The following is a 16,602-nucleotide window of genomic DNA, read 5'->3' on the forward strand; positions in this document are numbered from 1 at the left end:
TGCAGAGATACAATGGTAGGCAGATCCTCATCTCATTTCACATGTCCACAGATAAAGGATTCAGGGGGAAAAAATGATAGATCATTTCTGTAAAACATTCTATAATTTTTTCAGGATTTTAATTTGAGTATTATCTCAGTTCAAATGTTTTCTGTTAAAGATTTGGGTTTTACAAAAGAACCAATGGCAGGGAATTTTTTAAAAAATGATTTTTAATTTTATAAAATTTGTTTCAAAGTACTGTTAAAATAAAGTTGGTAGTATTTTTCTAGTCCAATTTTTTTTTGTCTTGAATCTTCAGATTTACATTTACTATTCGATGAAGACTAATAGCTACCGCATGCTCTGTTGCATTAAAAAAAGAAACCTTTAAAAAAACTTTTATGACAAAGACCATCCATAAAAAATACTTGGTCTATAAAAATTTTACATGATTTATACTGTTTTTCAGGGCTCACAGAAAAAAAAAAACTGATCTTTTTATTAAAAAGTAACTATCCACTGAACCACTGGAGGCAGTCCTAATTTCTTCATATTCTGTGTCATTTTATATCTTGGACTATCATTACATTAATTGAAAATTTAAGTATTGGGGGCAGTAGAAACTTTAGAGAAAATGTGAGGCAGTATTTCTCAAATAATGAGTCATGATCCAGTAGGAGTTGATAAACCCATTTATTATACCAGTATTTTCTTTAATTGTAATTAAACAGAATAGATAATACCAGAACTCAGGGCGTGATGTAGGGAATACTGATGAATGAAGCTGGGGCTGCCGGTGCCAAACTCAGAGTCTCCCTTTTCTAATTAGAGTGCAAGCACTGGGTCCTTGGCGGGGGCGGGGAAGCACCTGAAGTGCAGAGTTCTTAAATGTGAGAAACAATGTTTCAGCTCTTTGGAACTAGTGATCATGAAAACTTCTGCACCCCAGGCAGAATGGATGGCTTCTTTTTTGGTTCCCAGAGACAGAGAGCAGAGCATAGGTAATAAACAACTCATGCTCTAGGCTCATACATCTCACAAAGTATGGTGACATTTTGTTCTAACTACTGATATGCATGCATGTCTCTCCTTTTACATTGTGACACAATTGAGTATGTTTGCTACAAAGCAGGCACTCAGATTAGACTTTTCCATCCCATTTAACTCTGTTTAATAGAACCATTTTAAAGGATTCTCATTATCATACTTGCTCTGATGAGAGCACATTTGAAAAAATAGTTTTATTTCCCATGATCCAAACTCCATTATTCTCCTAATTCAACCTAATACTGTGTTAGCTCTTATTGTTGTTTTTCCTTCTTCTTTTAATAATCTTTTTAATTTTTTAATAAACATATAATATATTATTAGCCCCAGGGGTACAGTCTGTGAATCGCCAGGTTTACACTTCACAATAGTCACCATAGCACATACCCTCCCCAATGTCCATAACCCAACCACCCTCTCAATACCTCCCCTCCCGCTGGCAACCCTCAGTTTGTTTTGTGAGATTAAGAGTTTCTTATGGTTTTTCTCCCTCCCGATCCCATCTTGTTTCCTTTTATTCCTTTTCTACCCCCCCAATATGCACCCCCCCCATGCTACAGCTCCTCTTCCTTATATCAGGGAGATCATATGATAGTTGTCTTTCTCTGACTGACTTATTTTGCTAAGCATAATACCCTCTAGTTCCATCCACGTCATCGCAAATGGCAAGATTTCATTTCTTTTCATGGCTGCATAGTATTCCATTGTGTATAATACCACATCTTTATCCATTCATCTGTTGATGGACATCCAGGTTCTTTCCATACTTTGGCTATTGTGGACATTGCTGCTATAAACATGCGGGTGCATGTGCCCCTTCAGATCACTATGTTTGTATCCTTAGGGTAAATACCCAGTAGTGCAATTGCTGGGTCATAGGGTAGCTCTATTTTCAACATTTTGAGGAACCTCCGTGCTGTTTTCCAGAGTGGTTGCACAGCTTGCATTCCCACCAACAGTGTAGGAGGGTTCGCCTTTCTCCACATCCTCGCCAGCATCTGTCATTTCCTGACTTGTTAATTTTAGCCATTCTGACTGGTGTGAGGTGGCATCTCATTGTGGTTTTGACTTGTATTTCCCTGATGCTGAGTGATGTGGAGCACTTTTTAATGTGTCTTTTGGCCATCTGGATGTCTTCTTTGCAGAGATGTCTGTTCATGTCGTCTGCCCATTTCTTGATTGGATTATTTGTTCTTTGGGTGTTGAGTTTGCTAAGCTCTTTATAGATTTTGGACACTAGACCTTTATCTGATATGTCATTTGCAAATAACTTCTCCCATTCTGTCAGTTGTCTTTTGGTTTTGTTAACTGTTTCCTTTGCTGTGCAAAAGCTTTTGATCTTGATGAAATCCCAATAGTTCATTTTTGCCCTTACTTCCCTTGCCTTTGGCAATGTTCCTAGGAAGAAGTTGCTGTGGCTGAGGTCAAAGAAGTTGCTGCCTATGTTCTCCTCAAGGATTTTCATGGATTCCTTTCTCACATTGAGGTCCTTCATCCATTCTGAGTCTATTTTCGTATGTGGTGTAAGGAAATGGTCCAATTTCATTTTTCTGCATGTAGCTGTCCAATTTTCCCAACACCATTTATTGAAGAGGCTGTCTTTTGTCCATTGGACATTTTTCCTGCTTTGTCGAAGACTAGTTGACCATAGGTTTGAGGGTCTATTTCTGGACTCTGTTCTGTTCCATTGATCTATGTGTCTGTTTTTGTGCCAGTACTATACTGTCTTGATGATGACAGCTTTGTAACAGAGCTTGAAGTCTGGAATTGGGATGGCTACCAACTTTGGCTTTCTTTTTCAATATTCCTCTGGCTATTTGAGGTCTTTTCTGGTTCCATGTAAATTTTAGGATTATTTGTTCCATTTCTTTGAAAAAAATGGTGAGATTTTGATAGGGATTGCATTAAATGTATGGATTGCTTTAGGTAGCATAGACATTTTCACAATATTTGTTCTTCCAATCCATGAGCATGGAACATTTTTCCATTTCTTTGTGTCTTCCTCAATTTCTTTCATGAGTACTTTGTAGTTTTCTGAGTATAGATTCTTTGCCTCTTTGGTTAGGTTTATTCCTAGGTATCTTATGATTTGGGGTACAATTGTAAATGGGATTGACTCCTTAATTTCTCTCTCTTCTGTCTTGTTGTTGGTGTAGAGAAATGAAACTGATTTCTGTGCATTGATTTTATATCCTGACACTTTACTGAATTCCTGTATAAGTTCTAGCAGTTTTGGAGTGCAGTCTTTTGGGTTTTCCACATATAGTATCATATCATCTGCCAAGAGTGATAGTTTGACTTCTTTGCTGATTTGGATGTCTTTAATTTCTTTTTGTTGTCTGATTGCTGAGGCTAGGACTGCTAGTACTATGTTGAATAGCAGTGGTGATAACGGACATCCCTGCCGTGTTCCTGACCTTAGCAGAAAAGCTCTCAGTTTTTCTCCATTGAGAATGATATTTGCCGTGGGTTTTTCATAGATGGCTTTGATAATATTGAGGTATGTGCCCCCTATCCCTACACTTTGAAGAGTTTTGATCAGGAAGGGATGCTGTACTTTGTCAAATGCTTTTTCAGCATCTATTGAGAGTATCATATGGCTCTTGTTCTTTCTTTTATTAATTATTAATGTATTGTATCAATTAATTGATTTGCGGATGTTGAACCAACCTTGCAGCCCTGGAATAAATCCCAGTCGTGGTGAATAATCCTTTTAATGTAGTGTTGGATCCTATTGGTTAGTATTTTGGTTAGAATTTTTGCATCTGTGTTCATCAAGGCTATTGTTCTGTAATTCTCTTTTTTATGAGATCCTTGTCTGGTTTTGGGATCAAGGTGATGCTGGCCTCATAAAATGAGTTTGGAAGTTTTCCTTTCATTTCTATTTTTTGGAACAGTTTCAGGAGAATAGGAATTAATTCTCCTTTAAATGTTTGGTAGGATTCCCCCGGGAAGCCATCTTGCCCTGGGCTCTTATTTGTTTGGAGATTTTTGATGACTGCTTCAGTCTCCTTACTGGTTATGGGTCTATTCAGGTTTTCTATTTCTTCCTGGTTCAGTTGTGGTAGTTTATATGTCTCTAGAAATATATCCATTTCTTCCAGATTGTCGAATTTGTTGGCGTACAGTTACTCATAGTATGTTCTTATAATTGTTTGTATTTCTTTAGTGTTGGTGATCTCTTCTCTTTCATTCATGATTTTATTTATTTGGGTCTTTTCTCTTTTCTTTTTGGTAAGTCTGGCCAGGCGTTTATCAATCTTACTAATTCTTTCAAAGAACCAGCTCCTAGTTTTGTTGATTTGTTCTATTGCGTTTGTTTGTTTGTTTTTTCTATTTCATTGATCTCTGCTCTGATCTTTATGATTTCTCCTCTCCTGCTGGGTTTAGGCTTTCTTTGTTGTTCTTTCTCCAGCTCCTTTAGGAGTAGGATTAGGTTGTGTACTTGAGACCTTTCTGGTTTCTTGAGAAAGGCTTGTACCGCTATATATTTTCCTCTCAGGACTGCCTTTGCTGTGTCCCACAGATTTTGACCATTGTGTTTTCATTATCATTTGTTTCCATGAATTTTTTCAATTCTTCTTTAATTTGAATTTTAATTCTTCTTTAATTCTTTAGAAGGATGCTGTTTAGATTTCATGTATTTGGGTTCTTTCCTAATTTCCTCTTGTGATTGAGTTCTAGCTTCAGAGCATTGTGGTCTGAAAATATGCAGGGAATGATCCCAATCTTTTGATATTGGTCGAGACCTGATTTATGGCCCAGGATGTGATCTATTCTGGAGAATGTTCCATGTGCACTAGAGAAGAATGTGTATTCTGTTGCTTTAGGATGGAATGTTCTGAACATAACTGTGATGTCCATCTGGTCCAGTGTGTCATTTAAGGCCTTTATTTCCTTGTTGATCTTTTGCTTGAATCATCTGTCCATTTCAGTGAGGGGAGTGTTAAAGTCCCCTACTATTATTGTATTATTGTCGATGTGTTTCTTTGATTTTGTTATTAATTGACTTATATAGTTGGCTGTTCCTATGTTAGTGGCATAGATATTTAAAATTGTTAGAACTTCTTGTTGGACAGACCGTTTGAGTATGGTATAGTGTCCTTCCTCATCTCTTATTATAGTATTTGGCTTAAAGAACCCAAATACATGAAATCTAAACAGCATCCTTCTAAAGAATTAAAGAAGAATTAAAATTCATCTCTTATTATAGTATTTGGCTAATTGATCTGATATAAGGATTGCCACCCCAGCTTTCTTTTGATGTCCATTAGCATGGTAAATTGTTTTCTCCTCACTTTACATCTCCCCTCACTTTACATCTGGAGGTGTCTTTGGGTCTAAAATGAGTTTCTTGTAGACACATATTGATGGGTTTGGTTTCTTTTATCCATTCTGATACCCTGTGTCTTTTGATTGGGGCGTTTAGCCCATTAACATTCAGGGTAACTATTGAGAGATATGAATTTAGTGCCATTGAATTGCCTGTAAGGTGACTATTACTGTATATTGTCTCTGTTCCTTTCTGGTCTACTACTTTTAAGCTCTCTCTTTGCTTAGAGGACCCCTTTCAATATTTCCTGTGGAGTTGGTTTGGTATTTGCAAATTTTTTCAGTTTTTGTTTGTCCTGGAAGCTTTTTATCTCTCCTTCTATTTTCAATGATAGCATAGCTGGATATAGTATTCTCGGCTGCATGTTTTTCTCATTTAGTGCTCTGAATATATCATGCCAGTTCTTTCTGGCCTGCCAGGTCTCTGTGGATAAGTCTGCTGCCAATCTAATATTTTTTACCATTTTGTGTTACAGACTTCTTGTCCCGGGCTGCTTTCAGGATTTTCTCTTTGTCGCTAAGACTTGTAAATTTTACTATTTTACTATTTTACTATTAGGTAAATTTTACTATTAGGTAAATTTTACTAATGTTGTTTCATCTTATGGTGTCACTTATCTCTCGAATTCTCCCCTCGTGGCCCAGTAGCTGTTTGTCCCTCTTTTGTTCAGCTTCTTTATTCTCTGTCATTTGGTCTTCTATATTGCTAATTCTTTCTTCTGCCTCATTTATCCTAGCAGTGAGAGCCTCCTCTTTTTATTGCACCTCATTAATAGCTTTTTAAATTTCAACTTGGTTAGACTTTAGTTCTTTTATTTCTCCCAAAAGGGTTTTTATATCTCCCGAGAGGGTTTCTCTAATATCTTCCATGCCTTTTTCAAGCCCGGCTAGAACCTTGAGAATCATCATTCTGAACACTAGATCTGACATATTACCAATGTCTGTATTGATTAGGTCCCTAGTCTTCGGTACTGCCTCTTGTTCATTTTTTTGTGTGTGGGGGGAATTTTTCTGCCTTGTCATTTTGTTCAGATAAGAGTATATGAAGGAGCAACTAAAATACTAAAAGGGTGTCAATGACCCCAGGAAAATACCCTTTAACCAAATCAGAAGAGATCCCAAATCGTGTGTGTGGGGGGGGGTGGATAAAAAGAGGTTCAGAAAAAAAAAAAAGAAACAATTTAAAAAAGAAAACGAATAAAGAAAAAATATAAAAAAGAAAAATATATATATATATATATATTAGATAAACTAGTTAAAAAGCATTAAAAAAGAAAAGGGTAAATGTTAAAAAATATTTAGCAGAAGAGGAAAAAAATAGAAAAAGAAAAATATTAAATTAACTGCAAGACTAAAGAATCATGGGGAGAAAGCCATGAGTTCCATGCTTTGCTTTCTCCTCCTCTGGAATTCCGCTGCTCTCCTTGGTTGAACCTGCACTCCTTGGTTGGTGAACTTGGTCCTGGCTGGATTTCTTGTTGACCTTCTGGGGGAGGGGCCTGTTGTATGGATTCTCAAGTGTCTTTGCCCCAGGTGGAATTGCACTGCCCTTACCAGGGGCCGGGCTGAGTAATCAGCTCGGGTTTGCTTTCAGGAGCTTTTGTTCCCTGAATGAAAATGGCGGCCTCCCAGTCTCTGGCCCAGAGGAGCTGAGACTCCTCAGTCCGCCCTTAGAGAATAGCGCCCAATTACTCCCATCTCCTTGGCCTCCGGCTGGGCTCCAAGATCACCAAGCCTGCCACTGGTTCAAGGTAACCCCCAGCTGAGATCTCACTCCTCGGCTCTGTCTCTGTAGCTGGCTTCCCCGTTCTAATACCTGCAAACTCTGCGACACTCAGACACCCTCCCTGCGGGACCTGGGGCCACGCTGACCCTGCGTGGGCCTCACCCCGGTTTAGCCTCTGGAGCTATGTCCCTCTGCGGAATAGACTTTTAAAAGTCCTGAATTAGTGCTCCCTTGCTCCGCCGCTTGCCAGGTGCCCGCCCCCTCCCCTCCACGGTCTATCTTCCCGTAGCTTTGGATTCACTTCTCCGCCAGTCCTACCTTTCAGAAAGTGGTTGATTTTCTGTTTCTAGAATTTCTTCTCTTCAATCTCCCGTTGGATTTGTAGGTGTTTGCAATCTTTAGATAAGCTATCTAGCTGATCTTCTGCTACCTGATGTAGTCTCAGCCTGCTACTTCTCCGCCATCCTGACTCCTATATATGCAGATTTTTGACTGCACAGGGGTCGGCAGCCTCCACACCTCCACATTGTTCAAGGGCCAACTGTATATATATTTAGATTTTAGAAAGATAACTTTCAACTTTTAAATATGAATTTCCATGTTGGGACATACCTTATTGACTCACAGTGTTACCTGCCATGGGTTCTGCTAACCTGTTCCATTTGTATTTGTTAATGTTTCCATGCCTGGATTTCAATAATGAGCCTTATCTATAATGGATCATTATTGAAATTATGTCAATGCCTTGGGTTAAAGTTATAAATGGTCATTGTTTCTTATCCATTATCTAAGCATTTGTTTTTAGACATGTAAACCCATAATTATAGTGTTATTCATAATAGATTATTCTCTGGAACCAGACACTGTGTTTTATGATTCCATTTTAGCCACATACCAAGTGGCCTTACCTGACTATCCAGTCCTCAAATCTCATCTCAAAAATGAGGATAAAATCACCTACTTCATACTTCCTGTGGAGTATAAAATGAGTCAATAAATGTGAAGTAGTTATCATAGAAGCTGAAACATTATAAATATTTAATAAATTGCCATTATTATTATTATTATTACTAGTAGCATTCCCAACACTCTGTTGGCCAGTGTTTTCTTGTAAGAATTACTAGTAACATATTCCACTGTTAGTCCTTTTGTGTTGTCTGACTTCTGCCCTTTGTAATGAATTGCTTTACAGGTTTATCTGGAAAAGTGACAGATTTTGTATTTTCTATTTCATTTTTAAACTGTCTCATTAAATTCTTGATACGGTAAACTCCTTGAAGAAGTTAGGAAACTTTATTTCTAAAGAGCATTCCAGTCAGAAAGAATAAATATACAGAAACCTAAAGACATGGCACAACAGGATATGTTTATAAACAGGATGTGTTTTAGGGATATAAAGTCACAGGAGGTGAAGCTATAGGAGTATACAAGGAGCAGACTGCCTCAGTTTCCAGAAAACAAATAACAGACTGCAAATGAAGAGACATATAAAAGGGAGACCTATATTTGTTTTGCCTGCCCCATGAAGTGCACACTTATGCACCACTGTCCCCCATTCCAGGAAAAATCCTTGGGCTATCTTTCCATACTTGTCCCATGTTTGTCCCCAAATGCAGGAAAGGCATTGCATGGGTCAAATTCAACACTTATGTAACTCCCTGCAGACTACAACCCACTAAGTATATTCAAATAACCTAAGGAATTGTTTTTAAAACCTTATAGAGTTTCTTGACTCATGCAGTAGTAAGAATAATAGATCAGTTAGAAATCAGGGTTTCCACTGAAAATTAATAATAAGGAATGGTGACTTAGACAGATTCTGAAGAGCTTTAAAAATTGGGAAAAACTAGCAATATAAAATCGTATCTCCCCAATTAGAAAATAAGTTTCTTTGGTTAAAGATTATATTTTATATAATTTTAGTCTTCTGAGGCCAACTGCAGTGTTGGGCACAAATATGTGCTCAGTAGCTTTTTGAGTTTTGGTTGATTTCTTTGAAGAACTAGTCTAAAAGTCTGGTGGCCTTAACTCTAGTGGGCAAGTCACTAACTCTGTATTATTCCATTTCCTAATTTGTAAAAGGGGTTCAACTGTCCTCTGGTGCTGGTAGGAGCATTATGAGGATTCAAAAGTTCTTTGGAAGTTCAAAGTGCTCAAAAACATAAGGTGTTAGCAGCACAATTACTACTATAATTCTGTCTGCATCAGTATTTTTAAATAAATTGAGTGGTTAAACTTACACCTTTTTGGAATAAAATAATATATTACTAAGCTAGTTAGGGGAAAAGTATACTTATTTTTGCAATGAGTGAGCCCCAAAATGAGTAAAAATGTTATTTGGATCTTTGTAATTCAGGTCATGCTAATAACAGACATCATCTGTTGAGTTTGTTTAACCATAGGAAAACGCTATTCGTAGGATTTTAGATGCATTTTCTTACTCAGTCTTCATACCAATGGAGAGATTATTCTATTTTTTGGATAAGGCATTCAATGCAGCATTTAAGTAGCTTGCCACTTGCACAAATTGTAAGGACTGATCCTGGACTAGAAGAATTCAGGCAGTTGGCAACACTGTCTATGTTCTTGATTATTACACTAAATCTCCTTAACAGTGTCTGAAAAAATGTTTTCTTTGGTTTTACTTTAAAATTAATGATATTGTTTATTGAAGTACTAAGAAGAGGTATCCATGATAGAGCTGGTCTTAAATGCCAAGACCTTTCCACTGGGCACAAGTTAATGGCATAGCCACAAGTGTCTGAGTCCTCTCCCTTGGTCCTGGATGGTCCTCTTCCTTCAGCACTGGCCTGAAGGGTAAACCAATCTGCTTCTGCATCCCATACTGACCTATGGAGATCTACTTCTAATTATAGAGCATTCATCCTCTTGAACTATGATTGCTCCAAGCTGTGTTTTAGGAAGATGCACTTCTGAATTTAATGCTACCTGGAAGAATCTTCTAAATCATTTGGAAGCACTTCTGTAGTTGCATAGTTAGCTTATGAAGTCTTTGGAACAGGTGAAACACTAACCAGGTCTCACTCACTTTAAGGCCACAGTGAGAACAAAATGTTTATAAGTGAAGATTTACTTCTAGACTCCTATGTTCCCTCTCAATTATAACATCTATGTTAAAATAATAGTTATTTGCTGCTTTATGAATATTCTTTTATTTAATACTTTTACATTTACTGTATTTGGGATAAAGAACATATGACAATTCCCAACCAAAGCATATACTGCTCAGTAAACTAAATGTATACTACCACAGAAAGGTCTACGGAGAATGCCTTATGTGAACAATGCTCAGCTTTTAAATGTAGCTGAGAGGGATTAGTCCATTTCATTTACCAAAGTATAGCCTGCCTTCATCATGGAACCTAGCATAGAGTAGGTGCTCAGTAAATACCTGTTAAATAAAGAAATAAGAATAGGGAGTTTCTGGTTAATCTGGAGTCAAAATGGATATGTATGAAGATTTTTGCAAATATCCCAACTCATGAACACCATGATAACATAATTTTCCCCACTGAAAAACATCGTATAACGTATCTAGGGATGTTAAAAGTCTCTGGGAGATAGATGTGTATGCCCCCAACTGTTCCTTCTGTACGGTCTCTTAAAAAATCCTCATGGTCTCTGATGCAGCAACTATTGCCTCCACCCTGTGTTACACTTTCTCCTGCAGAAGCCCTTCCCACAAACTCACATAAAAGGAGAAGACTCCCATCCTAAAATAAAATAAAATCATGTATATTTTAAATGTTCCTTTGATCTCATCTCTTCCTTGAGTTTCTGTCCTTGAATTCATTGCCAATCTTTAAAAGATAGATTAGATTATACTCACTGCCTTCCCATTTTCCACTGCTCAGTCACCTTCAAATATCTCCTTTCTGGTTTCTTCCCCTACCTTTGTCTTTTCAAATATCATTGATGTTCTCTTATTTGCCAAGTTCAGTGACCCTATCTCACTTGATTGTCTGCAATATTTCCTAATTCTTTAAGCTCTGTCATTCCCCGGCCTCCAAAAATCCAGGCTACTTTCCTCCCAACCATACAAGCTCACAAGTAGCTTATGAGAAGCTTGGATTCATTCTTAACCTCTCTAATAGGAAGGCCCTCGTCATATTTACTGCCAAATCTGTGGGTTTTATCTCCTAAATCCATCTCCATTCTTGACCTCCCACTTCCTGTCATATTATTTCATCTGTATCACTAGAATTACCCTCTGAAACACATTTCCATGGGAGGAAAAAAGGCAGTCTTAAATATATCATGAGCAATTGGACAGCCTTGATCAGATTCATTTCATCAGTCTAATTCCCCATGACTCAGCTCAGTTCTAGTCACACTGCTCCATGAAATTTCTGTCCTTGGACTCCAATGTTTCTTGTTTGAAATTACCTTCTTCTTCTTGCCATTCTCTGCAAAATCTAACAAAACAAAATGACCTTTGAATCAATATTCAAGACTTTGTCCATGTACTCACTCCATAAAAATGTATTATTGTTCTGATGCTCACTATAGCAAATAACTCTTAATTCTGGAAAGCCCTCTAGATTTCCCCCAACTAGAATTAATGGCCGCATACAATGAAAGGTATGCATTGCACTCTATTTCTCTGTTGTGTATCTGTCTACCCTACTTGCTAATCTTGTGAGCAACTCGAGAATAAGAACTGTAGTGATACATATCTTTGTACTTCTAGTAACTTCCACAGTACCTGGCACAAATGAGGTGCTGGGTCAGTGTTGATTAGCATCATGTAAGTCAGTGACATGTTTCGTGTTACCAGTCCTACCTTCTGAAAGCATGCAGATGAAGTAATTGAACAATTATTCCTAATAATTGAACAATTATTCCTAATAATAATAATTCCTAATTGACTATTCCTAAGTTATGTTAAGTAAGCAGTTTGCTTTTAGATGCAGCTTCTCTCTGGGGAGGGGGCAGGGAGGAGAGAAGAAGGAAAAGAAAAGAAAACACTCAGAATTTTCATATAATTCCCTGACAGATGTTCATGGAGCACTTGGTAGAGTCCCATCTGGACATTGGTTGGGTGTGTCCCTTCCAGCTCTTGACTATTTCCTTATTCTGAGCTATAGTTTGTCAGGGCCCTGATTTTTATGAGATGGTAACGATGCTATATGAGAAGTGCTACCATCTAACCAGTGGATACTCAAACTCCTTCTTCCTTACATCTGATTGATTGCCAGGTACTGCCAACTTGATGCATCTTTGTCTCCTCTGCATCTCCACCAGCTCCACACAATGGCAGACCTCCGTCATCTCAGATTTAACTGCTGCAACCTTCACAAATGTTCCCTCTCACTGCTCTACTCCCTACATAATAAGTGGTCTCTTTAAAAGGCAAATCTGGTTGTAGCTCACCCCTCTTTCAGGAGTTGCCCCATGCTGGCAGTCTATACTACTTACCACGGCCTACAAGTCCTTGCAAAAATTGACCATCCTCAACCTTTCCAGCCTCACATAGTGTTCGCCATCTCTCCCCATCCAAGCACACTGATCTTTTGTTTCCTAAAATTCCCCATGCTTTGTCAGGTTCTGATTCTTATACCCATTCTCTCCATACAGAATATCCTTTTTTTTTTTTTAATTTTACTTATTCATTTGACAGACAGAGATCATAAGTGGATGGAGAGGCAGGCAGAGAGAGAGGAGGAAGCATGCTCCTTGCTGAGCCGAGAGCCCAATACGGGGCTCAGTTGTTGGGCCCTGAGATCACAACCCAAGCCAAAGGCGGAGGCTTTAACCCACTGAGCCACCCAGGCTCCATTCTTATGCCATCCTCTCCCCCTGCTCAAACCCCACCCAACTCATCCTTCTCTTCCCAAGTGTTACTTTCTTCTACCTTCCCTTCTTAGACTGAGTTAGGTGCTGCTCTCAAGATACCCTGTGCTAACTCAATGACAGTGAGTGACAACTGTTTGCTCATGTGTATCTTCCATCTGACTGTGAATGCTTTGAGGGCAGGTACTAGGTCTATTATCTTCACTATTTTCTTTTTCAAGTCCTAATCCTGTTGTTGTACATGGACGGATACTTTCGGCAGTTGATAAGGTCAAATACTAGCAATTACACATATTACAATCTATATATAATACTGTTATGAAGCTTATTACCATTTATAGGATAAGCACGTGGAATTTTCCACATGCTGTCTTGTTTGATCCTTGTAACAATCCATGTGACATAAGAACAATTTTACAAATTAGAAACTAAAGCTTAAGGAGGTGAAGATAATTGCTAAAAGTTCATAAAACCACTAATTATGATTCAAACCCAGTCTTGTCTGACTCAAAACAGAACTTTTAACCCTTTCATTATAGTTACATAGATCCTCCAGTCAGTAGATACTTATTAAATATTTGTAAAATGTTATCATTTATGATGAAAAATTAATGTCAAAAGAACACTAAGACTCTATGCCCATTTTGTCAAAATGAATTAAAAACAGTGGAAAATACTCATTGGAATTACAACTTTGATTCCTAGCTTGGGAATTTTAAATGCAATTTTGCAGACTTTTTTAATTTTTAACTTATTTGCATTATGATAATTTTCTGTTGGTCCAATATATGATGAGAGGTTCTATTTCTTTTATATTTAATGATAAATACAAAATTCATGTCTGACATACTTTAAAGCAGAATTCAGAGTGTATTACAGCTGTATTCCTTCACTTTCCCTTTTACCTTGGTGAAGTGTTTGACTAACACTAGATTTCACAATTATAAGAACAAGTTAATATTTCGTAAATATGAATAATGCACTGGAGACTTCCCTTCCAACCTACAACTTGATGAAGAAATGATCTGGGTTTTAGGAATGTTGTGGGAATTAATGAGTTAATATTTAACTTTTCCAGCCAGTCTGTGAAAATGCTAAATCTCAGTACAGTGTATTTTTCTTTGATATTATATTGTTGCTTTGTTGAGAGTCTTAAATAAGGGTCATTTAAATTTTTAATATGCTAGTGTACACCAGAAATATTTACTCATATATAATGTACACGATAAAATATTAATACTAATATTTTTGATATAGAGCATCTCATTTATATATGATTTAAAATATATATAACAACATAAAATGCCCACCTTTAAAATAATACATGCCTAGCATTAAAAATAAGTGTTTTGGGGGTGCCTGCCTGGGTGGCTTAGTCAGATCAACATCTAACTCTTGATTTGACTCAGGTCATGATTTCAGGGCCGTGAAATGAAACCGCTGCATTGGACTCAGAGTCTGCTTAAGATTCTCTCTCTCCCTCTCCTTCTGCCTCTCCCCATGCTCTCTCTCTCTCTCTCAAATAAATATATCTTTAAAAATAAGTTTTTTTCGGGCATCTGGGTGTCTCAGTGAGTTAAAGCCTCTACCCTCAGCTCAGGTCATGGTCCCAGGGTCCTGGCATCAAGCCCTGCTTCGGGCTCTCTGCTCAGCGGGGAGCCTGCTTCCCTCTCTCTCTCTTTCTCTCTGTCTGCCTCTCTGCCTACTTGTGATTTCTTTCAAATAAATAAATAAATAATATTTTTAAAAATAATTATTTTTCAAAAATAAAAAGATACATATGCATGTGTACATGCATACACATATTCTGTATCCTTTTGACCCTTAAATTCATTTACATTTTAATGAAGTTATCACTTATTATAACTTGAACTATTAAACCCTATAATTAAGCTTCCTGTAGGAAATGAAGTCTAAAATAAAGGCATAAACATCTTGACATCAAGTCAGAGAATAAAAACCATTTAGTCATTTACTCTTAAAAAATATTATGGAGTATTTTATTTGCTGTGCTTTGTTTTGCTTCACCCTCAAGGTCAAAATCATTTGCTATAGTAAAGAACATTTTTTAAAAGCAAGAAATGTTGCATAAATCCACTGAGGAGGAACATTTTTTTAAAAGCAAGAAATGCTGCATAAATCCACTGTAGTTATTAAGTGGTTATTGAATGCCCTGCAGTACAAGACAATATGAATGCCTTAGATATGATGTGGTCATATCTCAGCTCACTTATTAAGTCATCCTGCAAAAAATACATGAATAGTACAGGTCAATATAGGATTTAGCTTGAGAGTCATGTGTGAACATACACATAGTTTCAAATGAACTAACTCACTGGAAATTAATTTGATTAATGACTTAAATATGAAAATCAATTTTAAAATAGTCTATTACTCTCAAAAACTAACTGTGAGAACCAATGATAAATTATTTGGGTGGCAAATTTCAAAGTAAAATTAAACTTGAATTTAAAAACAAAAAAGGAAGAATTCATTGGCCTTCTTGGTTTTTTAAAAAAGATTTTATTTATTTATTTGAGAGACAGAATGAGTGAAAGAAAGAGCATTTGAGCCGGGGGGGGAGGCAGGGAAGAGGTGGGGGAGAGGGAGAGGGAAGGGAGATGTAGAAGCAGATATGGGGCTAGATCCAAGGACCCTGGGATCATCACCTGAATGGAAGGCAGACACTTAATCAACTGAGCCACCTAGGTGCCCCACCTTATTGGTTTTTAAATCAACAAATGTACTTGTTTAAGAATATTCTAGTTTCTCTGTTATCCAATTTTCTAAGTATTTTATTAGAGATAAGTTCTTACCACATATCTGAAAGTCTTTGCTTTTCCTCTTTGAGTAATTGTGTTATTATTCCAATGAAATAAAGAATTCAGAGACATATCATCTTTGATTTCAACAATGAAAAATATAAGAATATATTGATAAAAGTACATAAAAATGGTTGTGAATGTTTTAATACCATTCTCATAGCTTTGATAAACAAAATAAAGAAAAATCAAGTAAGGACACTGATAATTTGAATAATATAAATAATAAAAGGGAATGTCATGAATATACACATATTATCTCAAAATTTATACATGCAAAAAACTATTATTTTCAAGGGCCTGTGTACATATTTATATAAATTAACAATGTACTGGATAGTAAAATAAACTTCAACAAACTCAAAATAGAAGATATCATATAGGGTTATTATCTAATCACAATACAAGTAAGCTAGAAGTCAATAGTAAAATGAAAGAAAAAGTTCTAACCATTTGAAAATTAAGAAATTCCTTCCTAAACAAATACTGGGTTAAGGAGCACATAAAATATGTAAGTAGTTATTTGGAAAATAAAAACATTTTCTGTCAGAATCTGTGGAATAGCACCAAACAGACATTGAATGTCTTAATATTGACAAGAATGATCAAAAAGGAATGAGGGGGTGCCTGGGTGGCTCAGTCAGTTAAGCTTCTGACTGAGGTCCTATTCTCAGGGTCCTACAATGGAACCCCAAGTCCAGCCCCTAGTATGAACCCCACATGGGGCTCTGCCCTCAGAGGGGACTCTGCTTCCTCCCCTGCTCCTCACCCTGCTGATTGCACACTCTCTCTCTTTCTTTCTCTCAAATAAATAAATTAAACTTTAAAAAAAAAAAAAGAATGAAAGAACATGACAAAAAAGAACTTAGTTTGAGATAT

The 16,602-nt window shown here is 37.0% G+C and overlaps 1 protein-coding gene across 6 annotated transcripts in view; it reads left to right on the top strand.

Moving 5' to 3' along the window:
- The window catches only part of LOC101685844 (sodium channel protein type 1 subunit alpha), a 142,322-nt gene that overhangs the window by 92,689 nt on the left and 33,031 nt on the right, over window positions 1-16,602 (top strand). The gene's annotated exons all lie outside the window — the stretch shown is intronic.

The sequence above is a fragment of the Mustela putorius genome, unplaced genomic scaffold (genome assembly GCF_011764305.1).
Source record: "Mustela putorius furo isolate JIRA1106 unplaced genomic scaffold, ASM1176430v1.1 tig00003869_pilon_pilon_pilon, whole genome shotgun sequence".
NCBI classification, from domain to species: domain Eukaryota; kingdom Metazoa; phylum Chordata; class Mammalia; order Carnivora; family Mustelidae; genus Mustela; species Mustela putorius.